Source organism: Kogia breviceps, chromosome 2, assembly GCF_026419965.1.
Source record: "Kogia breviceps isolate mKogBre1 chromosome 2, mKogBre1 haplotype 1, whole genome shotgun sequence".
In the NCBI taxonomy this organism is placed as follows: domain Eukaryota; kingdom Metazoa; phylum Chordata; class Mammalia; order Artiodactyla; family Physeteridae; genus Kogia; species Kogia breviceps.
In genome coordinates, this window is record NC_081311.1 from 154,424,453 (window position 1) to 154,437,626 (window position 13,174).

Below are 13,174 nucleotides of genomic sequence, written 5' to 3' on the forward strand. Positions count from 1 at the left end.
TTTCCTGCAGCAGAAGCAAGCCTATTCTACATAATTCAGAGAATTTCTCAAAATCCCTTAGAATGTTTTTAACACCCTCACAAGCCTCTACTGCAACAGTGATACTTTGGCTTCAGTTATGAGCAACTTACGAATTTCCAGGCTTTCTCATGTATACGTAATGGCTCCCCATTTAATTTCTTGGGTACAAGGTAGTTATGTAAAGAATCTTATCATGGCCTTTGAGAGTTTAGTTTACCTAATACCTTTTAAACAAATGACCAGGTTGAAATAATAATTCCTACTGGTTGACCAAAAGAGCTTTAAGAAGGAATTTTGGAGAACTAGCCAAGGAATTTTCCAGTTGCTCAAATTGCCCCTCCAGAGAAAAACAACAGAAGTAATAGCTGCTAAGTGGATTTGCATGCCAATGCCCACCTAAACCACTTTATTTATACTTTACTGAGGACATAAAAGTCACAGATGTAACTAGACTTATCACGATGATCATTTTGTAATGTATAGAAATACTGAATCACTACTTGTGATTCAGAAACAAAAATAGTGTTGTAGGTCAATTAGACTTCAAACACAAACAGATAAACTCATAGAAAAAAACATCAGGTTTGTGGTTACCAGAATTGGGGTTAGGAGAGTGGGGAATTGGATGAAGGTACTCAAAAGGCACAAACTTCCAGTTACAAGTAAATAAGTACTAGGGATGTAGTATGCAACATGACAAATACAATGAACACTGCTGGATGTTACATATGAAAGTTGTTAAGAGAGAAAATCCTAAGAGTTCTCATCACACGAAAAAAATTTTTTCTTTTACTCTGTATCTTTATGAGATGATGAATGTTCACTAAACTTATTGTGTACTTATTTCATGATGTATGTAAGTCAAATCATTATGCTATGCACCTTAAACTTATAACAGTGCTGTATGTCAATTATATCTCAATAAAACTGGAAGGAAAAAACTCTTATCAAAAAAGGTATACAGCTTTATTCATAACAAAAAAGTTAAATATGAACATTTTTACGCTGTTTGTAAATATTGTTTGCTCATTTTTATCACAAAGCTGGTCATGTCCAAGAATCACAAGATAATCTCAAATTAGCTGTTTTTTAATTCTACCATAATTATGTCATAGGACCTTCACCATATAAAATCCATAGTGCATATGGACCAGTGCCATTGCCACGTAAATCATTTTCAAAGGCATTTCTAAAAGTATGATTTAAAACTATGAAATTATTAGAAGCAAGTTCTCAAGAAATATCTAACATATATACATAGTTTTCTTCAGCTACAACCAAAAGATGAAAAGGGGTCACACGCTATTTAAATAACTACTATAGTAATTCCGTGGCAGCCTCAGATAAGCTTGTCTGCTCATTAAAGGGTTACATTAGCTAAGGGAGGTGATATGTTATATATGCTAGATGGTTTTGTTGTATATAATAATGGGTTTTGTTTCTTTTAGTTCCTGTAGTTGACCATCAGAAGTACCTAGGATAGGATAAGCTCAGAGTTGTTCACTTTTTAACTTGCTTCTCATCTGCTTAATATTACCTGACTCAATTCATTCGTGAGAAAGGCTCTAAGAGAGAATTTTAAAATTATGTTAATAGAGTAGTGTACTTGCAAGCAACAATCTCTGTCCATAATTCACTGTGCAAATTTAGAAAAGTCATCTATTCTACCTATTGTTACCTTGGGGATAAAATGGTTTATTTCAAACCTAAAATTTCTAACTATAGATTTTTGAGTAACTGTTTTCTCTTTTGTTAGGAGTAAAAAAGAAAGGGTTTCATCTCCAGCATGAAACAATTAAGATTAAATTTACTGGAAAATAGTGATTGGAATTGAGAAGCAGATTAGATTATAAATGAAACTGAAATCTCATTTCTTGGATGAGTTTTAAAGAAGCAGGAAACTCTTGTCTCTAGAATTGTTTAGGTATGACCTTGTTAAAGTGAGAAGAATATTCAAGGTATCTTTCCATTCTGATTTCATAATTCCAACAAGCAATTTAATCTTTTTTCCTTTTCATGAACTGAATTTTAAAATCAACTGAGCCCCATTAGTACTAAACTGGAAGCTTTGGGTTTAGCCTTGGGTTTTTACACCAATTGCCCTGTAACATGACCAAGACATTCCCCAAAGCCATTTCCCTCTCCCTTTGGTTCTCATTATCCTTACCTTATCTTTACCTTTAAAGTTAAGGAGGTTGACCAAGATGGCCTCAAATTTTCCCTCAGCTTGACTAAACTTTAGACAGCCTTCCTCCTGACTCTAAACTCCTTGACCTGCCTCCAACCCCTGCCCTTATGTGCCCAGATGACCTAACCACAGGAGTCCCCTCTTCCCTCTTCTTAGAGCACTTATTATAGGAAACATGCAATTGTAAATTCTTTCTCAGTCTTTTGAGAAGTAAATCTTTAAAAACCCTCTTGCCAGTTTACAACTCAGAAATGTCTTTCTCAAGGACCTGGAAGACATCTCTTTGAAAAGGAATCATCAAGGAAGACAGTGTCTCTATCTCCTAGTCTCTGTGGAAGGGGAGGATCCTAATTCCAGGGGTGACTTATTCAAGATGTGAAACTACCTCTTATCAGGAAGATATGAAAGTTTACTTTTCCTTTGGGTAAGGTCAATTAGCAAACATTAAAATTCTCCCACACTTTGTTTCAGTGGATTTGAATTTAGACTACATTCTGGTCCCTCTCTACTAAAACAGGCTTGAATAAACTCATCCTTGCCTGTTTAACAACATCCAATGAAGTTTTTGCTTTAACAGGTTTACTAGACAGTTTCCAGGGTCCTTTTGCCAATTTTGAAATTTTATATTTCTATGTAAAAGACCTTTTTGTTTGAGTTGAAATCAAAACAAGTAGTACCTATTTTACAGAATATAAAAAAGAAGATGTGACAGGGCTTCAAATTTAGCAAAATTATAGGTTATCTGCCTACCTATATTCACAAGCACTCACCAGCATACTAGACAATCTCCCCCATTGGTCTAATATTCTTCTAAATCCACTCCCAACATTTTGTAATACTACTACATCCCTTTGAGATGAAAGCCAAAGTTTTGCTATCATCACTGGAACTATTTTTTTCTTCTATTATACTGTCTAATTTCAGAAGCATTAATAGAGTTTGAATTCACAAATGTGAGCAATTTAAATTTATATAAAAATATAGCTCACAACCTAAGAATATAGTGAGGTAAGTAAATTAGCTGCTTTCCTATACTCGTGGAAGAACAATTTTTCTTTAGTTAAGAAGAAATACAGTTGACTGCCATATCATTCATTGTATTTCCCTCCTTCAAAATTCACTGCTATGAGCCTGGCAGAGAGTAGTATTGGTGAACACTGAACTCTCATAGTATTACTCACAAAGTATTCATTAAATATTAGAGACCTCTCCTTCCCTTTATACACAGACAAATAGTGTGCACAGTAGCCGGCTCAAAAGGTATGTTTGTCAATCTTCCAAACATAATTTAAATAGATATATTTTTGCCCTCTTGTTAAATAAACCTGTCAATTTTACCTAGAAGTATTATAAACAATGAAAGATGATTTTAATAAAAATTAAAATCTTTCTGTCCCCATAAGTCCCTAATTTTATCTCCACAATTATGTAATACAAAATAAATACATGGTGTTATGGGCTGAATTACACCCCCCCATCCCCATCACACTTATTTGTTGAAGTCCCAACCCCTAGGATGTCAGAAAGTAACCATATGTAGAAATAGGTCTTTAAAGAGGTGATTAAGCTAAAATGAGGCCATTAGGGTGAGGCCCTAATCCATATGACTGATGTCCTTATAAGAAGAGATACACCGGGAATGTATAAACAGAGAAAGTCTTACGAAGACACAGTAAGAAGGCAATCATCTGTGAGCCAAAGAGAGAGGTTTACAGAGAAACCAAACCTGCCAACACCTTCGTCTTGGACTTCCAGCTTCCAGAAATGTGAGAAAATAAATTTCTGTTGTTTAAGCAAAAAAATATATAATAATAAAAACCATTCACTGCTATGACCCTATCAAGACTGTCTCAATTTTTAATATTACCACCATCATATATTGTAAATATTTGCTGAACTAATATATGAGTGAATAGATGAATAAATGGGAAATTTTGTGGTCATTTTCTATTATGATATATCTTTCTGGGGTAATATATGCCAATATATTCTTAGTAAATACACATTTTGCATTTTGTTTAGATTGTTACAGAGATGGTAGTTCATTATTTTTCATACTGCTGTGATCTAACATTTTGATGATATACCTTTCTTAAGTTTCATAGTCGTCATATAATCTTATATATTTTTACATTAAAATATTCAAATCTAGAATAATATTAAACCTATAATCCTTAAAAATAAAAAGAAATCCTGCATGAAAACATCAAATAGCAGATCTTCCCCATCATTAATCACTTCATACTTTCAATATTATTTAATAACATGTTTTACCTCACAAGGAGTGATATCCCTGAACAAGAAATCATTTTTGTGATTCCTAACAAGGAACCCTGCAGTTTTGTTCAGTGGTTATTCAGAGATTTGAAACTGCACTACATAACTTTGTGACAGTGTAATATATGATTCATGACGGAAAACACAATACAGAGAGATTTCAGGAAACTTAATTGACTAGAACTGCAGGTGACTTACTCCAGTGTTTATCACAGTCCCCCAAAAGGCAGAGTCTTCTGCTGCCTGAATATTCATAATGCAGTAATGTAACTGTTGTAAGGTGGGTGCTGGGCGCCAAATAATCGGAAGCTGTGCTTGAAGAGTACCTAGGCAAACATCAAGATCCTCCTAAGCCTTCCTTGGCTCCCTCATCTGTCTGAAACAGCACAGCAACCAAGGCAGGAATGATATGAGGGAGTGTGTCATGGGGAATAGAAGGCACTCTTGGTGCTCTCAGAGTTTACTCCTTCCAGCAAGCAGAAAAAGAAAGGAGCAGGCATTCCGTTGACTAGGAGGAAAGGAATCTTCATGCACTTAAAAGAGCTCCAAAGCAACTTACCAAGAAATTTTAAATATTCAAATTACATCGAAATGGCAACTGCTTTTTTTCCCCAAAACTTTGTTTGTTCACCTAAATCACAATCTGAAAGCAAAACGTGGAATAAAGATCTGATCCTGGCAACAAACAGAAATGGGAATTCAAGAAAATGATAACGTGAGATGAACAGTGGAAAAGTTATACTAAGTTGTTTACACCCTCATCTACAGGCTTTTGTTACTGGATTATTTCATTACTTTAATGGAAAATGATTTAATGATTGTGCAAAGACTCTGAATCTGTGGCCTCACAAACTGAAGTACTTTTCTATTACTATGAATTAACAGAAAAAAAAAAACTTTTCCTCAACCATTTGGAATCCTAAAGCAAGCCTCGTTTTATTTGCTGCTACAAGTCACTTAGAAAGTTTGCTGGCACAATTGAGCATGAACTGCTTCATAAAGTTTACTGCATGTGTGATCATATCTTTTTTACCTCACCAGATTAAGGTGAAAGCAATTTGATTCCTCATATGCCAGATGAGCAAAAATTTGAGTAGCCTCTGTTTAAATGTTTTAACTCGCTATAAATTACCTTAGATTGAGTGGCTTGAGGAAGGGGTTTCCTATGACTTCAACCCTACTGTCTGCTTTCCCAGCAAATGCTGCTGTTTCTTATTGCCAGGGGCTGTGATGTCTCTCCCACCATCCTAGACTCCTGTATTAGGGATATAACCTAATCCCTAAGGCACTTGGCCAGGGCTCTATATTTCTCACAACATCCTTGATACTCAAGGAAAATACTGAAAAGGCAACTTGAGGATATCAAACTCTAAAATACTACACTTAATTGCCACTACACAACATGGTGAACTAATCTCCATTTCTCACCCTGATCTTGTGCCATAACTTGAAACTAACATCCCACTGAACACTAGAAATATCACGGGGATAACTCCAGGTGGCCATGGAGGTAAGACACGGAATGGGTAGTGTGAGTGGGGAAGACCCTGGGCAAAAAAGCTATTTCATTCATTTATTTTATGCACTGAACTTTTGAATACTAATTTAAAATATGGTGTTCTATATTTTAAAACACAGTTTGAAACATGTTCTGGGGTACATAGGAAAAAACATTAAATGAATTATTGACACCAGCCTTATTGACAATTTTGCTATAAACTGTACTTTCACTATCCAGATGTCATCACAATATCCACTTAATTGCAATCCTGAATAACTTATCAGGAGCTCTAGCAAATCTTAAAAAATAGAGTTCATATTAACAAAGAGAATTCCATAATTACATGAGATTGTTTCTCATGTTGTTTTAAATAAGCTAAGGACATGCTGCTGCAATTATTTTTATACATAAATGAAAGAATACTTATTGATATGTTATTAATGAAATATTTCTCTTGGAATAAAAACAATGGTACAGTAAAGCAAACAACCATTAAATAAAAGCTAAAAAAAGAAAGTCTCAAGTATTCAGAGAAATATTCCATTAAGAAATACACTATGCTGTAGGTAAGAACAGGTGGCAAAAATTGGATTTCCCATCTGCAGATTGTAAAATCATCTACAGGTTGGCTTTCAAAAGTATTATAGCCAATATGTGGAAACCTGTCCATTTGCAAATTACGCCAGATGGACCCTGACCAAATTCAGAGAGCCATGTAGGACCAATATTCTTTCCGATGTTTTTTAAAGTTTAAAGCAGATGACCATTCCATTTGCACAACAAAATAGGAACTGTGAACAGTATGTGAGCAGAATTTATTTAGTGAGTTGAGAAAAGTCAGTTAATGACATCAGACCTCCTTTAAAGTCCAGATCCTAACAATCAAAATCCTCTGCAGATGTGGCCCATTCAGAGGTGAGGATAAGACTGGCAATTATCTAGTTTTTAACTGAAGAGTCCAGTATTTCAACCTCTTCCCAGGAAATGGATTAAGAAATTTCCAGAGATGTATAATGAAGCATTATTACTATCACATTGTGACTTGGGTTTTCAGTATTATCACTCTCTATGTAGAACTGTGCCCTGTGCTAGTCTCGTAATTTTTATTTTGTTTGTGAGTTTTTATGCCTTAAAGCTGCTTCAAAGCAAAAGGAGCTTTCTGCTCATCAGGAAAAGCATATCAACACTGTGTAGCTGCAGCATTTGTAATAGTATGGTATACTGGCATCATTGTAGTGCAGCTGAGTATTTTCTTTTATAATAACAAAACATGCAATAGTGCAGTCTTTGTCTAGCTTCCTCTTTCTCATACACTGAAGACAAGAAATAAATTAAGGAAAAGAAAGCAACGAAATAGAAGGGAAGGGAAGAGAAGGGAGGGGAGGGAATGGGAAGGAAGAGGAGGGAGGGAAGAAGACAGGAAGGAAGGAAGGAAGGAAGGGGGGAGAGGAAACAGGCAGCTCATAAAAGAGATATAAATGTAATTTCCTCTAAAATCCCTTAAAAGAAAGGCAAACAGTTTTGTTGTTCATGAGGAAAGATACAGTAACACTGAAGAAGATGCAGGTTATGTACAAAATAAATGTATCCATAAGAAAATAAAACTGAATTAAAATGCCTTCAAATATCAGAATTAGTTTCCTTTAGAAAATTCTTCTTTCTGTCCCCAGAGCTTTGAGATTCCCTAATTGTGAAGAACCTCCTTCTGATGAATTAAAAATAGATGCTATCTCTTAGGAGAAAATAAATATAGAAGGTGGCAGAGCTCCTTCCAAATTCCTCTTTAGGAAAAAGCAATAATCTAGTTGCTCATTTATTTTAAGAGAATATTTTTTGATAAAATAAAAGCTTTATTCATCAAATAGTCTAAATTTATTGAAAATATTCTAATTCTTATGTCATGTGACAGTATGGAAATAATCATTAAATTACACACAGTTTATGGATGAATGAAACAAATTAAATATTACACATAGCTTATGGATGAATGAAATAACAAATTAAATATTGAATCAACATAATGTGAATTTTGTGGAATTCTTTATACCTTTTACCTGATTAGAATCAAAGTTAAGCTTAAATTTTTAAAAGTTCAATATAAAAAAATGAAATCTTATAATAATAAATTCCTCGTGGGGAATCATTCATATTTTACAGCTGTATTAAGGTATAATGGAAGTATAATATAATAGATATTCAATTTGAAAAATTTTGATTTATCATTATACCTATGAAACCATCACTGCAACTCAAGGTAATGAACATATCAATTGTCCCAAAAGTTTAAACCATCTCCACTCCCTTCCCCAGGCAACCACTCATCTGCTTTCTGTCACTATAGATTAATTTGTATATCCCAGAATTTTAAATAAATGTACATATATTTATGTTCCCTTTTTTCCTCTGGCTTGTTGTAAACAGCATAATTATTTTGAGATTCATCCTTGTTGCCTGAATCAATATTTTTTTAAATTATTGAGTAGTATTTCATTATATGGATATACTACAATTTGCTTATCCATTCATCTGTTAATAGATGTTTGGGTTGCTTACAGTTTGGGGTTACTAAAAAATAAAGCATCACGAAAAACTGTGCACTAGTCTTTGTGTGGACATACATTTTATATCTCTTCGATATACAACAGGCAGGGGATGATTAGGTTATACAAAAATCGTATGTTTAAATGTTCAAGAAACTGTAAACCATTTTTCCAAAACCATTATAATAGTTTACATTCCTTCCGGCAGTGTATGAGAGTTCAAGTTGCTCTGCATGCTTACCAACACTTGGTATGGTCCAACTGGCAATTCTCCTAGGGATACAGTGGTGTCTCGCTGTGGTTTAATATGCATTTCTCTAATGACTAATGATCTTAAGCACCTTGTTATGTGCTTATTAACATCCATACATATTCTTTGCTGAAGTGTCTGTTCAAAGCTTTTGTCCATTATTAATTAGGTTGTACGTATTTTTATTGAGTTGTAAGTTTGCTGTACAATATATTTTAGAAAGAAGTCCTTTGTCAGATAAATGTTTGCAAATATTTTCTTCCAGTCAGTAACTTGTCTTTTCTTTTTTGTAACAGGGATTATTGAAGAGCATTTTTTATATTTTTGATGAAATCCAATTTGGCAATTTTTCTTTTTGTACTTTGTGTGTCTTTTTGTACAGATATTTGTCAAATCCAGGCTCACTAAAATTTTCTCCTCGTTCTTCTAAAGGGTTTATCTATCACAATTAAATCTATTACTCATTTTTTTTTTTTTTTTTTTTTTTTTTTTTTTTGTGGTACACGGGTCTCTCACTGTTGTGGCCTCTCCCGCTGCGGAGTACAGGCTCCGGACACACAGGCTCAGTGGCCATGGCTGATGGGTCCAGCCGCTCCGCGGCATGTGGGATCTCCCCGGACTGGGGCACGAACCCGTGTCCCCTGCATCGGCAGGCGGATTCTCAACCACTGCGCCACCAGGGAAGCCCCATTGAGTTAATTTTTGAATATAGTGTGAAGTAAGTGTTGGGCTTTTATCTGTTTTTCTATGGCTATCTAACATCATTTGTTGTAAGTTTATCCTTTTTTTTCCACTCAGTTGCCTTGATACCTTTGTCAAAAAACAATTGATCATATATATGTGGTCTATATGTCCATTTTTATATCAATACAAAGCTGTCATGACTAATGCAGATTTTTCATAAGTGTTGAAATCAGATAGTGTGACAAGTAACTTTGGTATTCTTTTTCAAAATCATTTTAGCTACTGTATTATATTTGCATTTCTATGTAAGTTTTAGAATCTGCTTGTCAATTTCTGTAGTGAAGACTGCTGGAATCTTAAACAGGATTGCTGAAAACTTTAGAAAAATTCAGGAAGAATTGGTATCTTATAAGATTGAATTTTCCAATACATTAATATGATATATTCCTCTACTTAGGTCTTCTCTAATACCTCTCAGCAATGTTTTGTAGTTCTCAGTGTTTCATATGTTTTTCATATTTATCTCTATTTGATGCTTTTGCAAATAGTATTTATTTTAATTTCAGTTTCCAATTTTTCAATGCTAGTATACAGAAACATAGATTTTTTAGTTTTTTTTACAGGTTTATTGAAGTATCATTGATATTTTAAAAATTGCACATATTTGATGACTTCAGAAATATGCATGCATACAACTGTGATATCATCACCACAATCAAGGTAATAAACATCCATCACCTCCAAAAGTTTGTGTCTCTTTGGTGCGGGGGGTGCTTTTTGGTTTTTTGTGGTAAGAGCACTTAACATTAGATCTACTCTCTTAAATTTTTAAGTGCACCATATCGATTGTTAACTACAGGTACTATGTTGCCCAGCAGATTTCTAGAGCTTATTCATCTTGTATAACTATAAATTAGTATCTGTTGAACAACAACTCCCCATTTCCCCCTCTCCTCCCATCCCTTGGCAACTACCATTCTATTTTCTGCTCCTATAATTTGACTATTTTATATATCTCACATAAATGGTACCATGCAATATTTGTTCATCTTTGACTGACTTATTCAACGTAGCATAATGTCTTCCAGATCCATCTGTACTGTTGCAAGTGATAGGATCTCCTTTTTTCTGACTGAATAATATTCCATTGTATGTGTATACCACATTTTCTTGTCCCATCATGGACACTGGGTTGTTGCCACATCTTGGTTATTGTGAATAATTCTGCAATGAACATTCTCATTCCTTTTCATAAATTTACATATCTTGGAGACATTTTCATACATTTACATTTCTTGGAACCTCACTACACTCATAAATTAGTTCTAGTAGGTTTTTCACAGCTTTCTTTGTATTTTCTACATAATTAGATATTCCACAAATTAAAAAAAGTTTTACCTCTTTCTTTCCAATCTGTATGTCTTATATTTCTTTTCCTTACTTTACTACAATAGTTAGGATTTCCAGCAAAAGAGTAAAAAGAAGTGAGGAGAAAGGGTATCTTTGCCATTGTCTCCATGTTAGAGGTAAACAACCAATTTTTAACCATTAAATATGTTGTTAGCTATTGCTTTTCTTAAAGCTCTTCATCATATTGGGGAAGTTATACTCTATTCCTCAATGACTTAGACTTTTATTCACAAATATAGGTTGGTTTATCTAACCTACATTTTTTTCTAACCTGTTAATACGATTATACTGATTGATTTTTTTTAGTATCAAACCAACCTTGCATTCTTTGCATAAAATCCCCTTGATCATGATGTGTTTGTTACCTTTTTTATATATTGTTGGATTCAATTGATAAAATTTTATTAAGAATTTTTGTGTATATGTTGATAATAGCGAATGATCTATATTTTTGTGTCTTGTAGAATTTATGCTGGCCTCAAAAAATGATCTGGGACATGTCCCCTCCACTTCTATTGTCTGTATGTATAGTATTAGAGTTATTAATTCCTTAAATCTTTAGTAGAACTTACCATCTAAGGCACCTAGACCTAGAGTTTCTTTTGCATAAAGCTTTTTATTTTTTTAAATTTTTAAAATAAATTTATTTTTGGCTACATTGGGTCTTCGTTGCTACGTGGGCTTTCTCTAGTTGCGGCGAGTGGGGGCTACTCTTCGTTGCGGTGCATGGTCCTCTCATTGTGGTGGCTTCTCTTGTTGCAGAACACAGGCTCTAGGCGCACAGGCTTCAGTAGTTGTGGCACGTGGGCTTCAGTAGTTGTAGCTCGCAGGCTCTAGAGCGCAGGCTCAGTAGTTGTGGCGCACGGGCTTAGTTGCTCCGTAGCATGTGGGATCTTCCCGGACCATGGCTAGAACCCGTGTTACCTGCGTTAGCAGGCAGATTCTTAACCACTGCACCACCAGGGAAGTCCCTACATAAAGCTTTTTAACTACTTATATTCATTTTCTCTAATTTATTTGGGGCTTTTCAAGCTGTTTCTTCCTGAGTGAGATTTGATAGTTTCTATCCTTCAAAACCTTTGTTCATTTCATACAAATTTTCAAATTTATATATATAAAATAGTTCATAATTTCCTCCTTATTTTCCTTTTAAAAACTGCAGAATCCATAGTGATGCCCTCTCTCTTATGGTATGGGTAATTCTGTCTATTTAGCTTTGTTTTTAATCAGTTGTAGCAAATGTTTATACATTCAATGATCTTTCCAAAGAAATGGATTTTTGTTTCTTCAGTTTTTTCTGTTGTTTTTGTGTTCTGTTTCATTGACATCCACTCTGATGTTTATTGTTTCCTGTCTTATGATTACTTTCTGGCTTAATGCATTTTTCTTTCTCTAATTTCTTTAAGATCAAGTTTATATTATTGTCTTCAGATTTATATTTTAATCTAAATATTTAGTGGTAAAAATTCCTATACATGCACTCTTTAGCTGCATTGCACAAATTTTTTTTTGTTTCATTCAGCTTAAAATACTTTAAAATTTCTGTTGTTTCTTTCTTTGCTGGTGGGTTTTTCAGAATTACATACTTAAATTTCCAAATATGGGCAGATCGGAAGCCCAGCAAGCAATGGAGATGGCAGAAAGCAGTGGTCACATTGGCAGGAGCAGCTGGAGTGGCTCTGGGAAGGGGGTTCGTGTCAGCAGAGCAGGTAATTGCTGGCTTCAATCACCTTCGGCAGGAACAGCGGGGCCTGGCCTCCAAAGCAGCTGAGTTGGAGACGGAGTTGAATGAGTACCGGCTAGTGATTGATACTCTGAAGGAGGTAGATGAAACCTGCAAGTGCTACCGCATGGTTGGAGGGTGCTGGTAGAGTGAACTGTCAAAGAGGCACTGCCTGCCCTGGAGAACAACCAGGAGCAGATACAGAAGATTATTGAGACACTGACACAGCGGTTTCTGGCAAAGGGAAAAGAACTAAATGAATTCCGGGAAAAGCGCAACATTCGTCTCATGGGGGAAGACAAGACGCCAGCAGCCAAAGAAAACTCAGAAGGGGCTGGGGCTGAGGTCAGCCCAGCTGCAGTACTGGTCTCCTAGAGAGCAAGGCCTTTGCATTTTTTCTACCCTGACTCCCACTTCTTATAATTTCTCTTTATTGTTATTATTTTCTCTGCCATTGTAATTTTTTGGTTAATTAAATGTTTTGGTCAGAAAAAAAAAATTCCAAATATGTTGACAGTTTCTAGATTTTCTTTATTATTTACTTCTAATTTAATTCCACTATGCTCACACAACATACTTT

General features: G+C 34.8%; 1 pseudogene; it reads left to right on the top strand.

Moving 5' to 3' along the window:
* Positions 1 to 12,504: 12,504 nt before the first annotated feature.
* LOC131751434 (prefoldin subunit 2 pseudogene) lies at positions 12,505 to 12,969 on the top strand (annotated as a pseudogene).
* Positions 12,970 to 13,174: the final 205 nt, after the last annotated feature.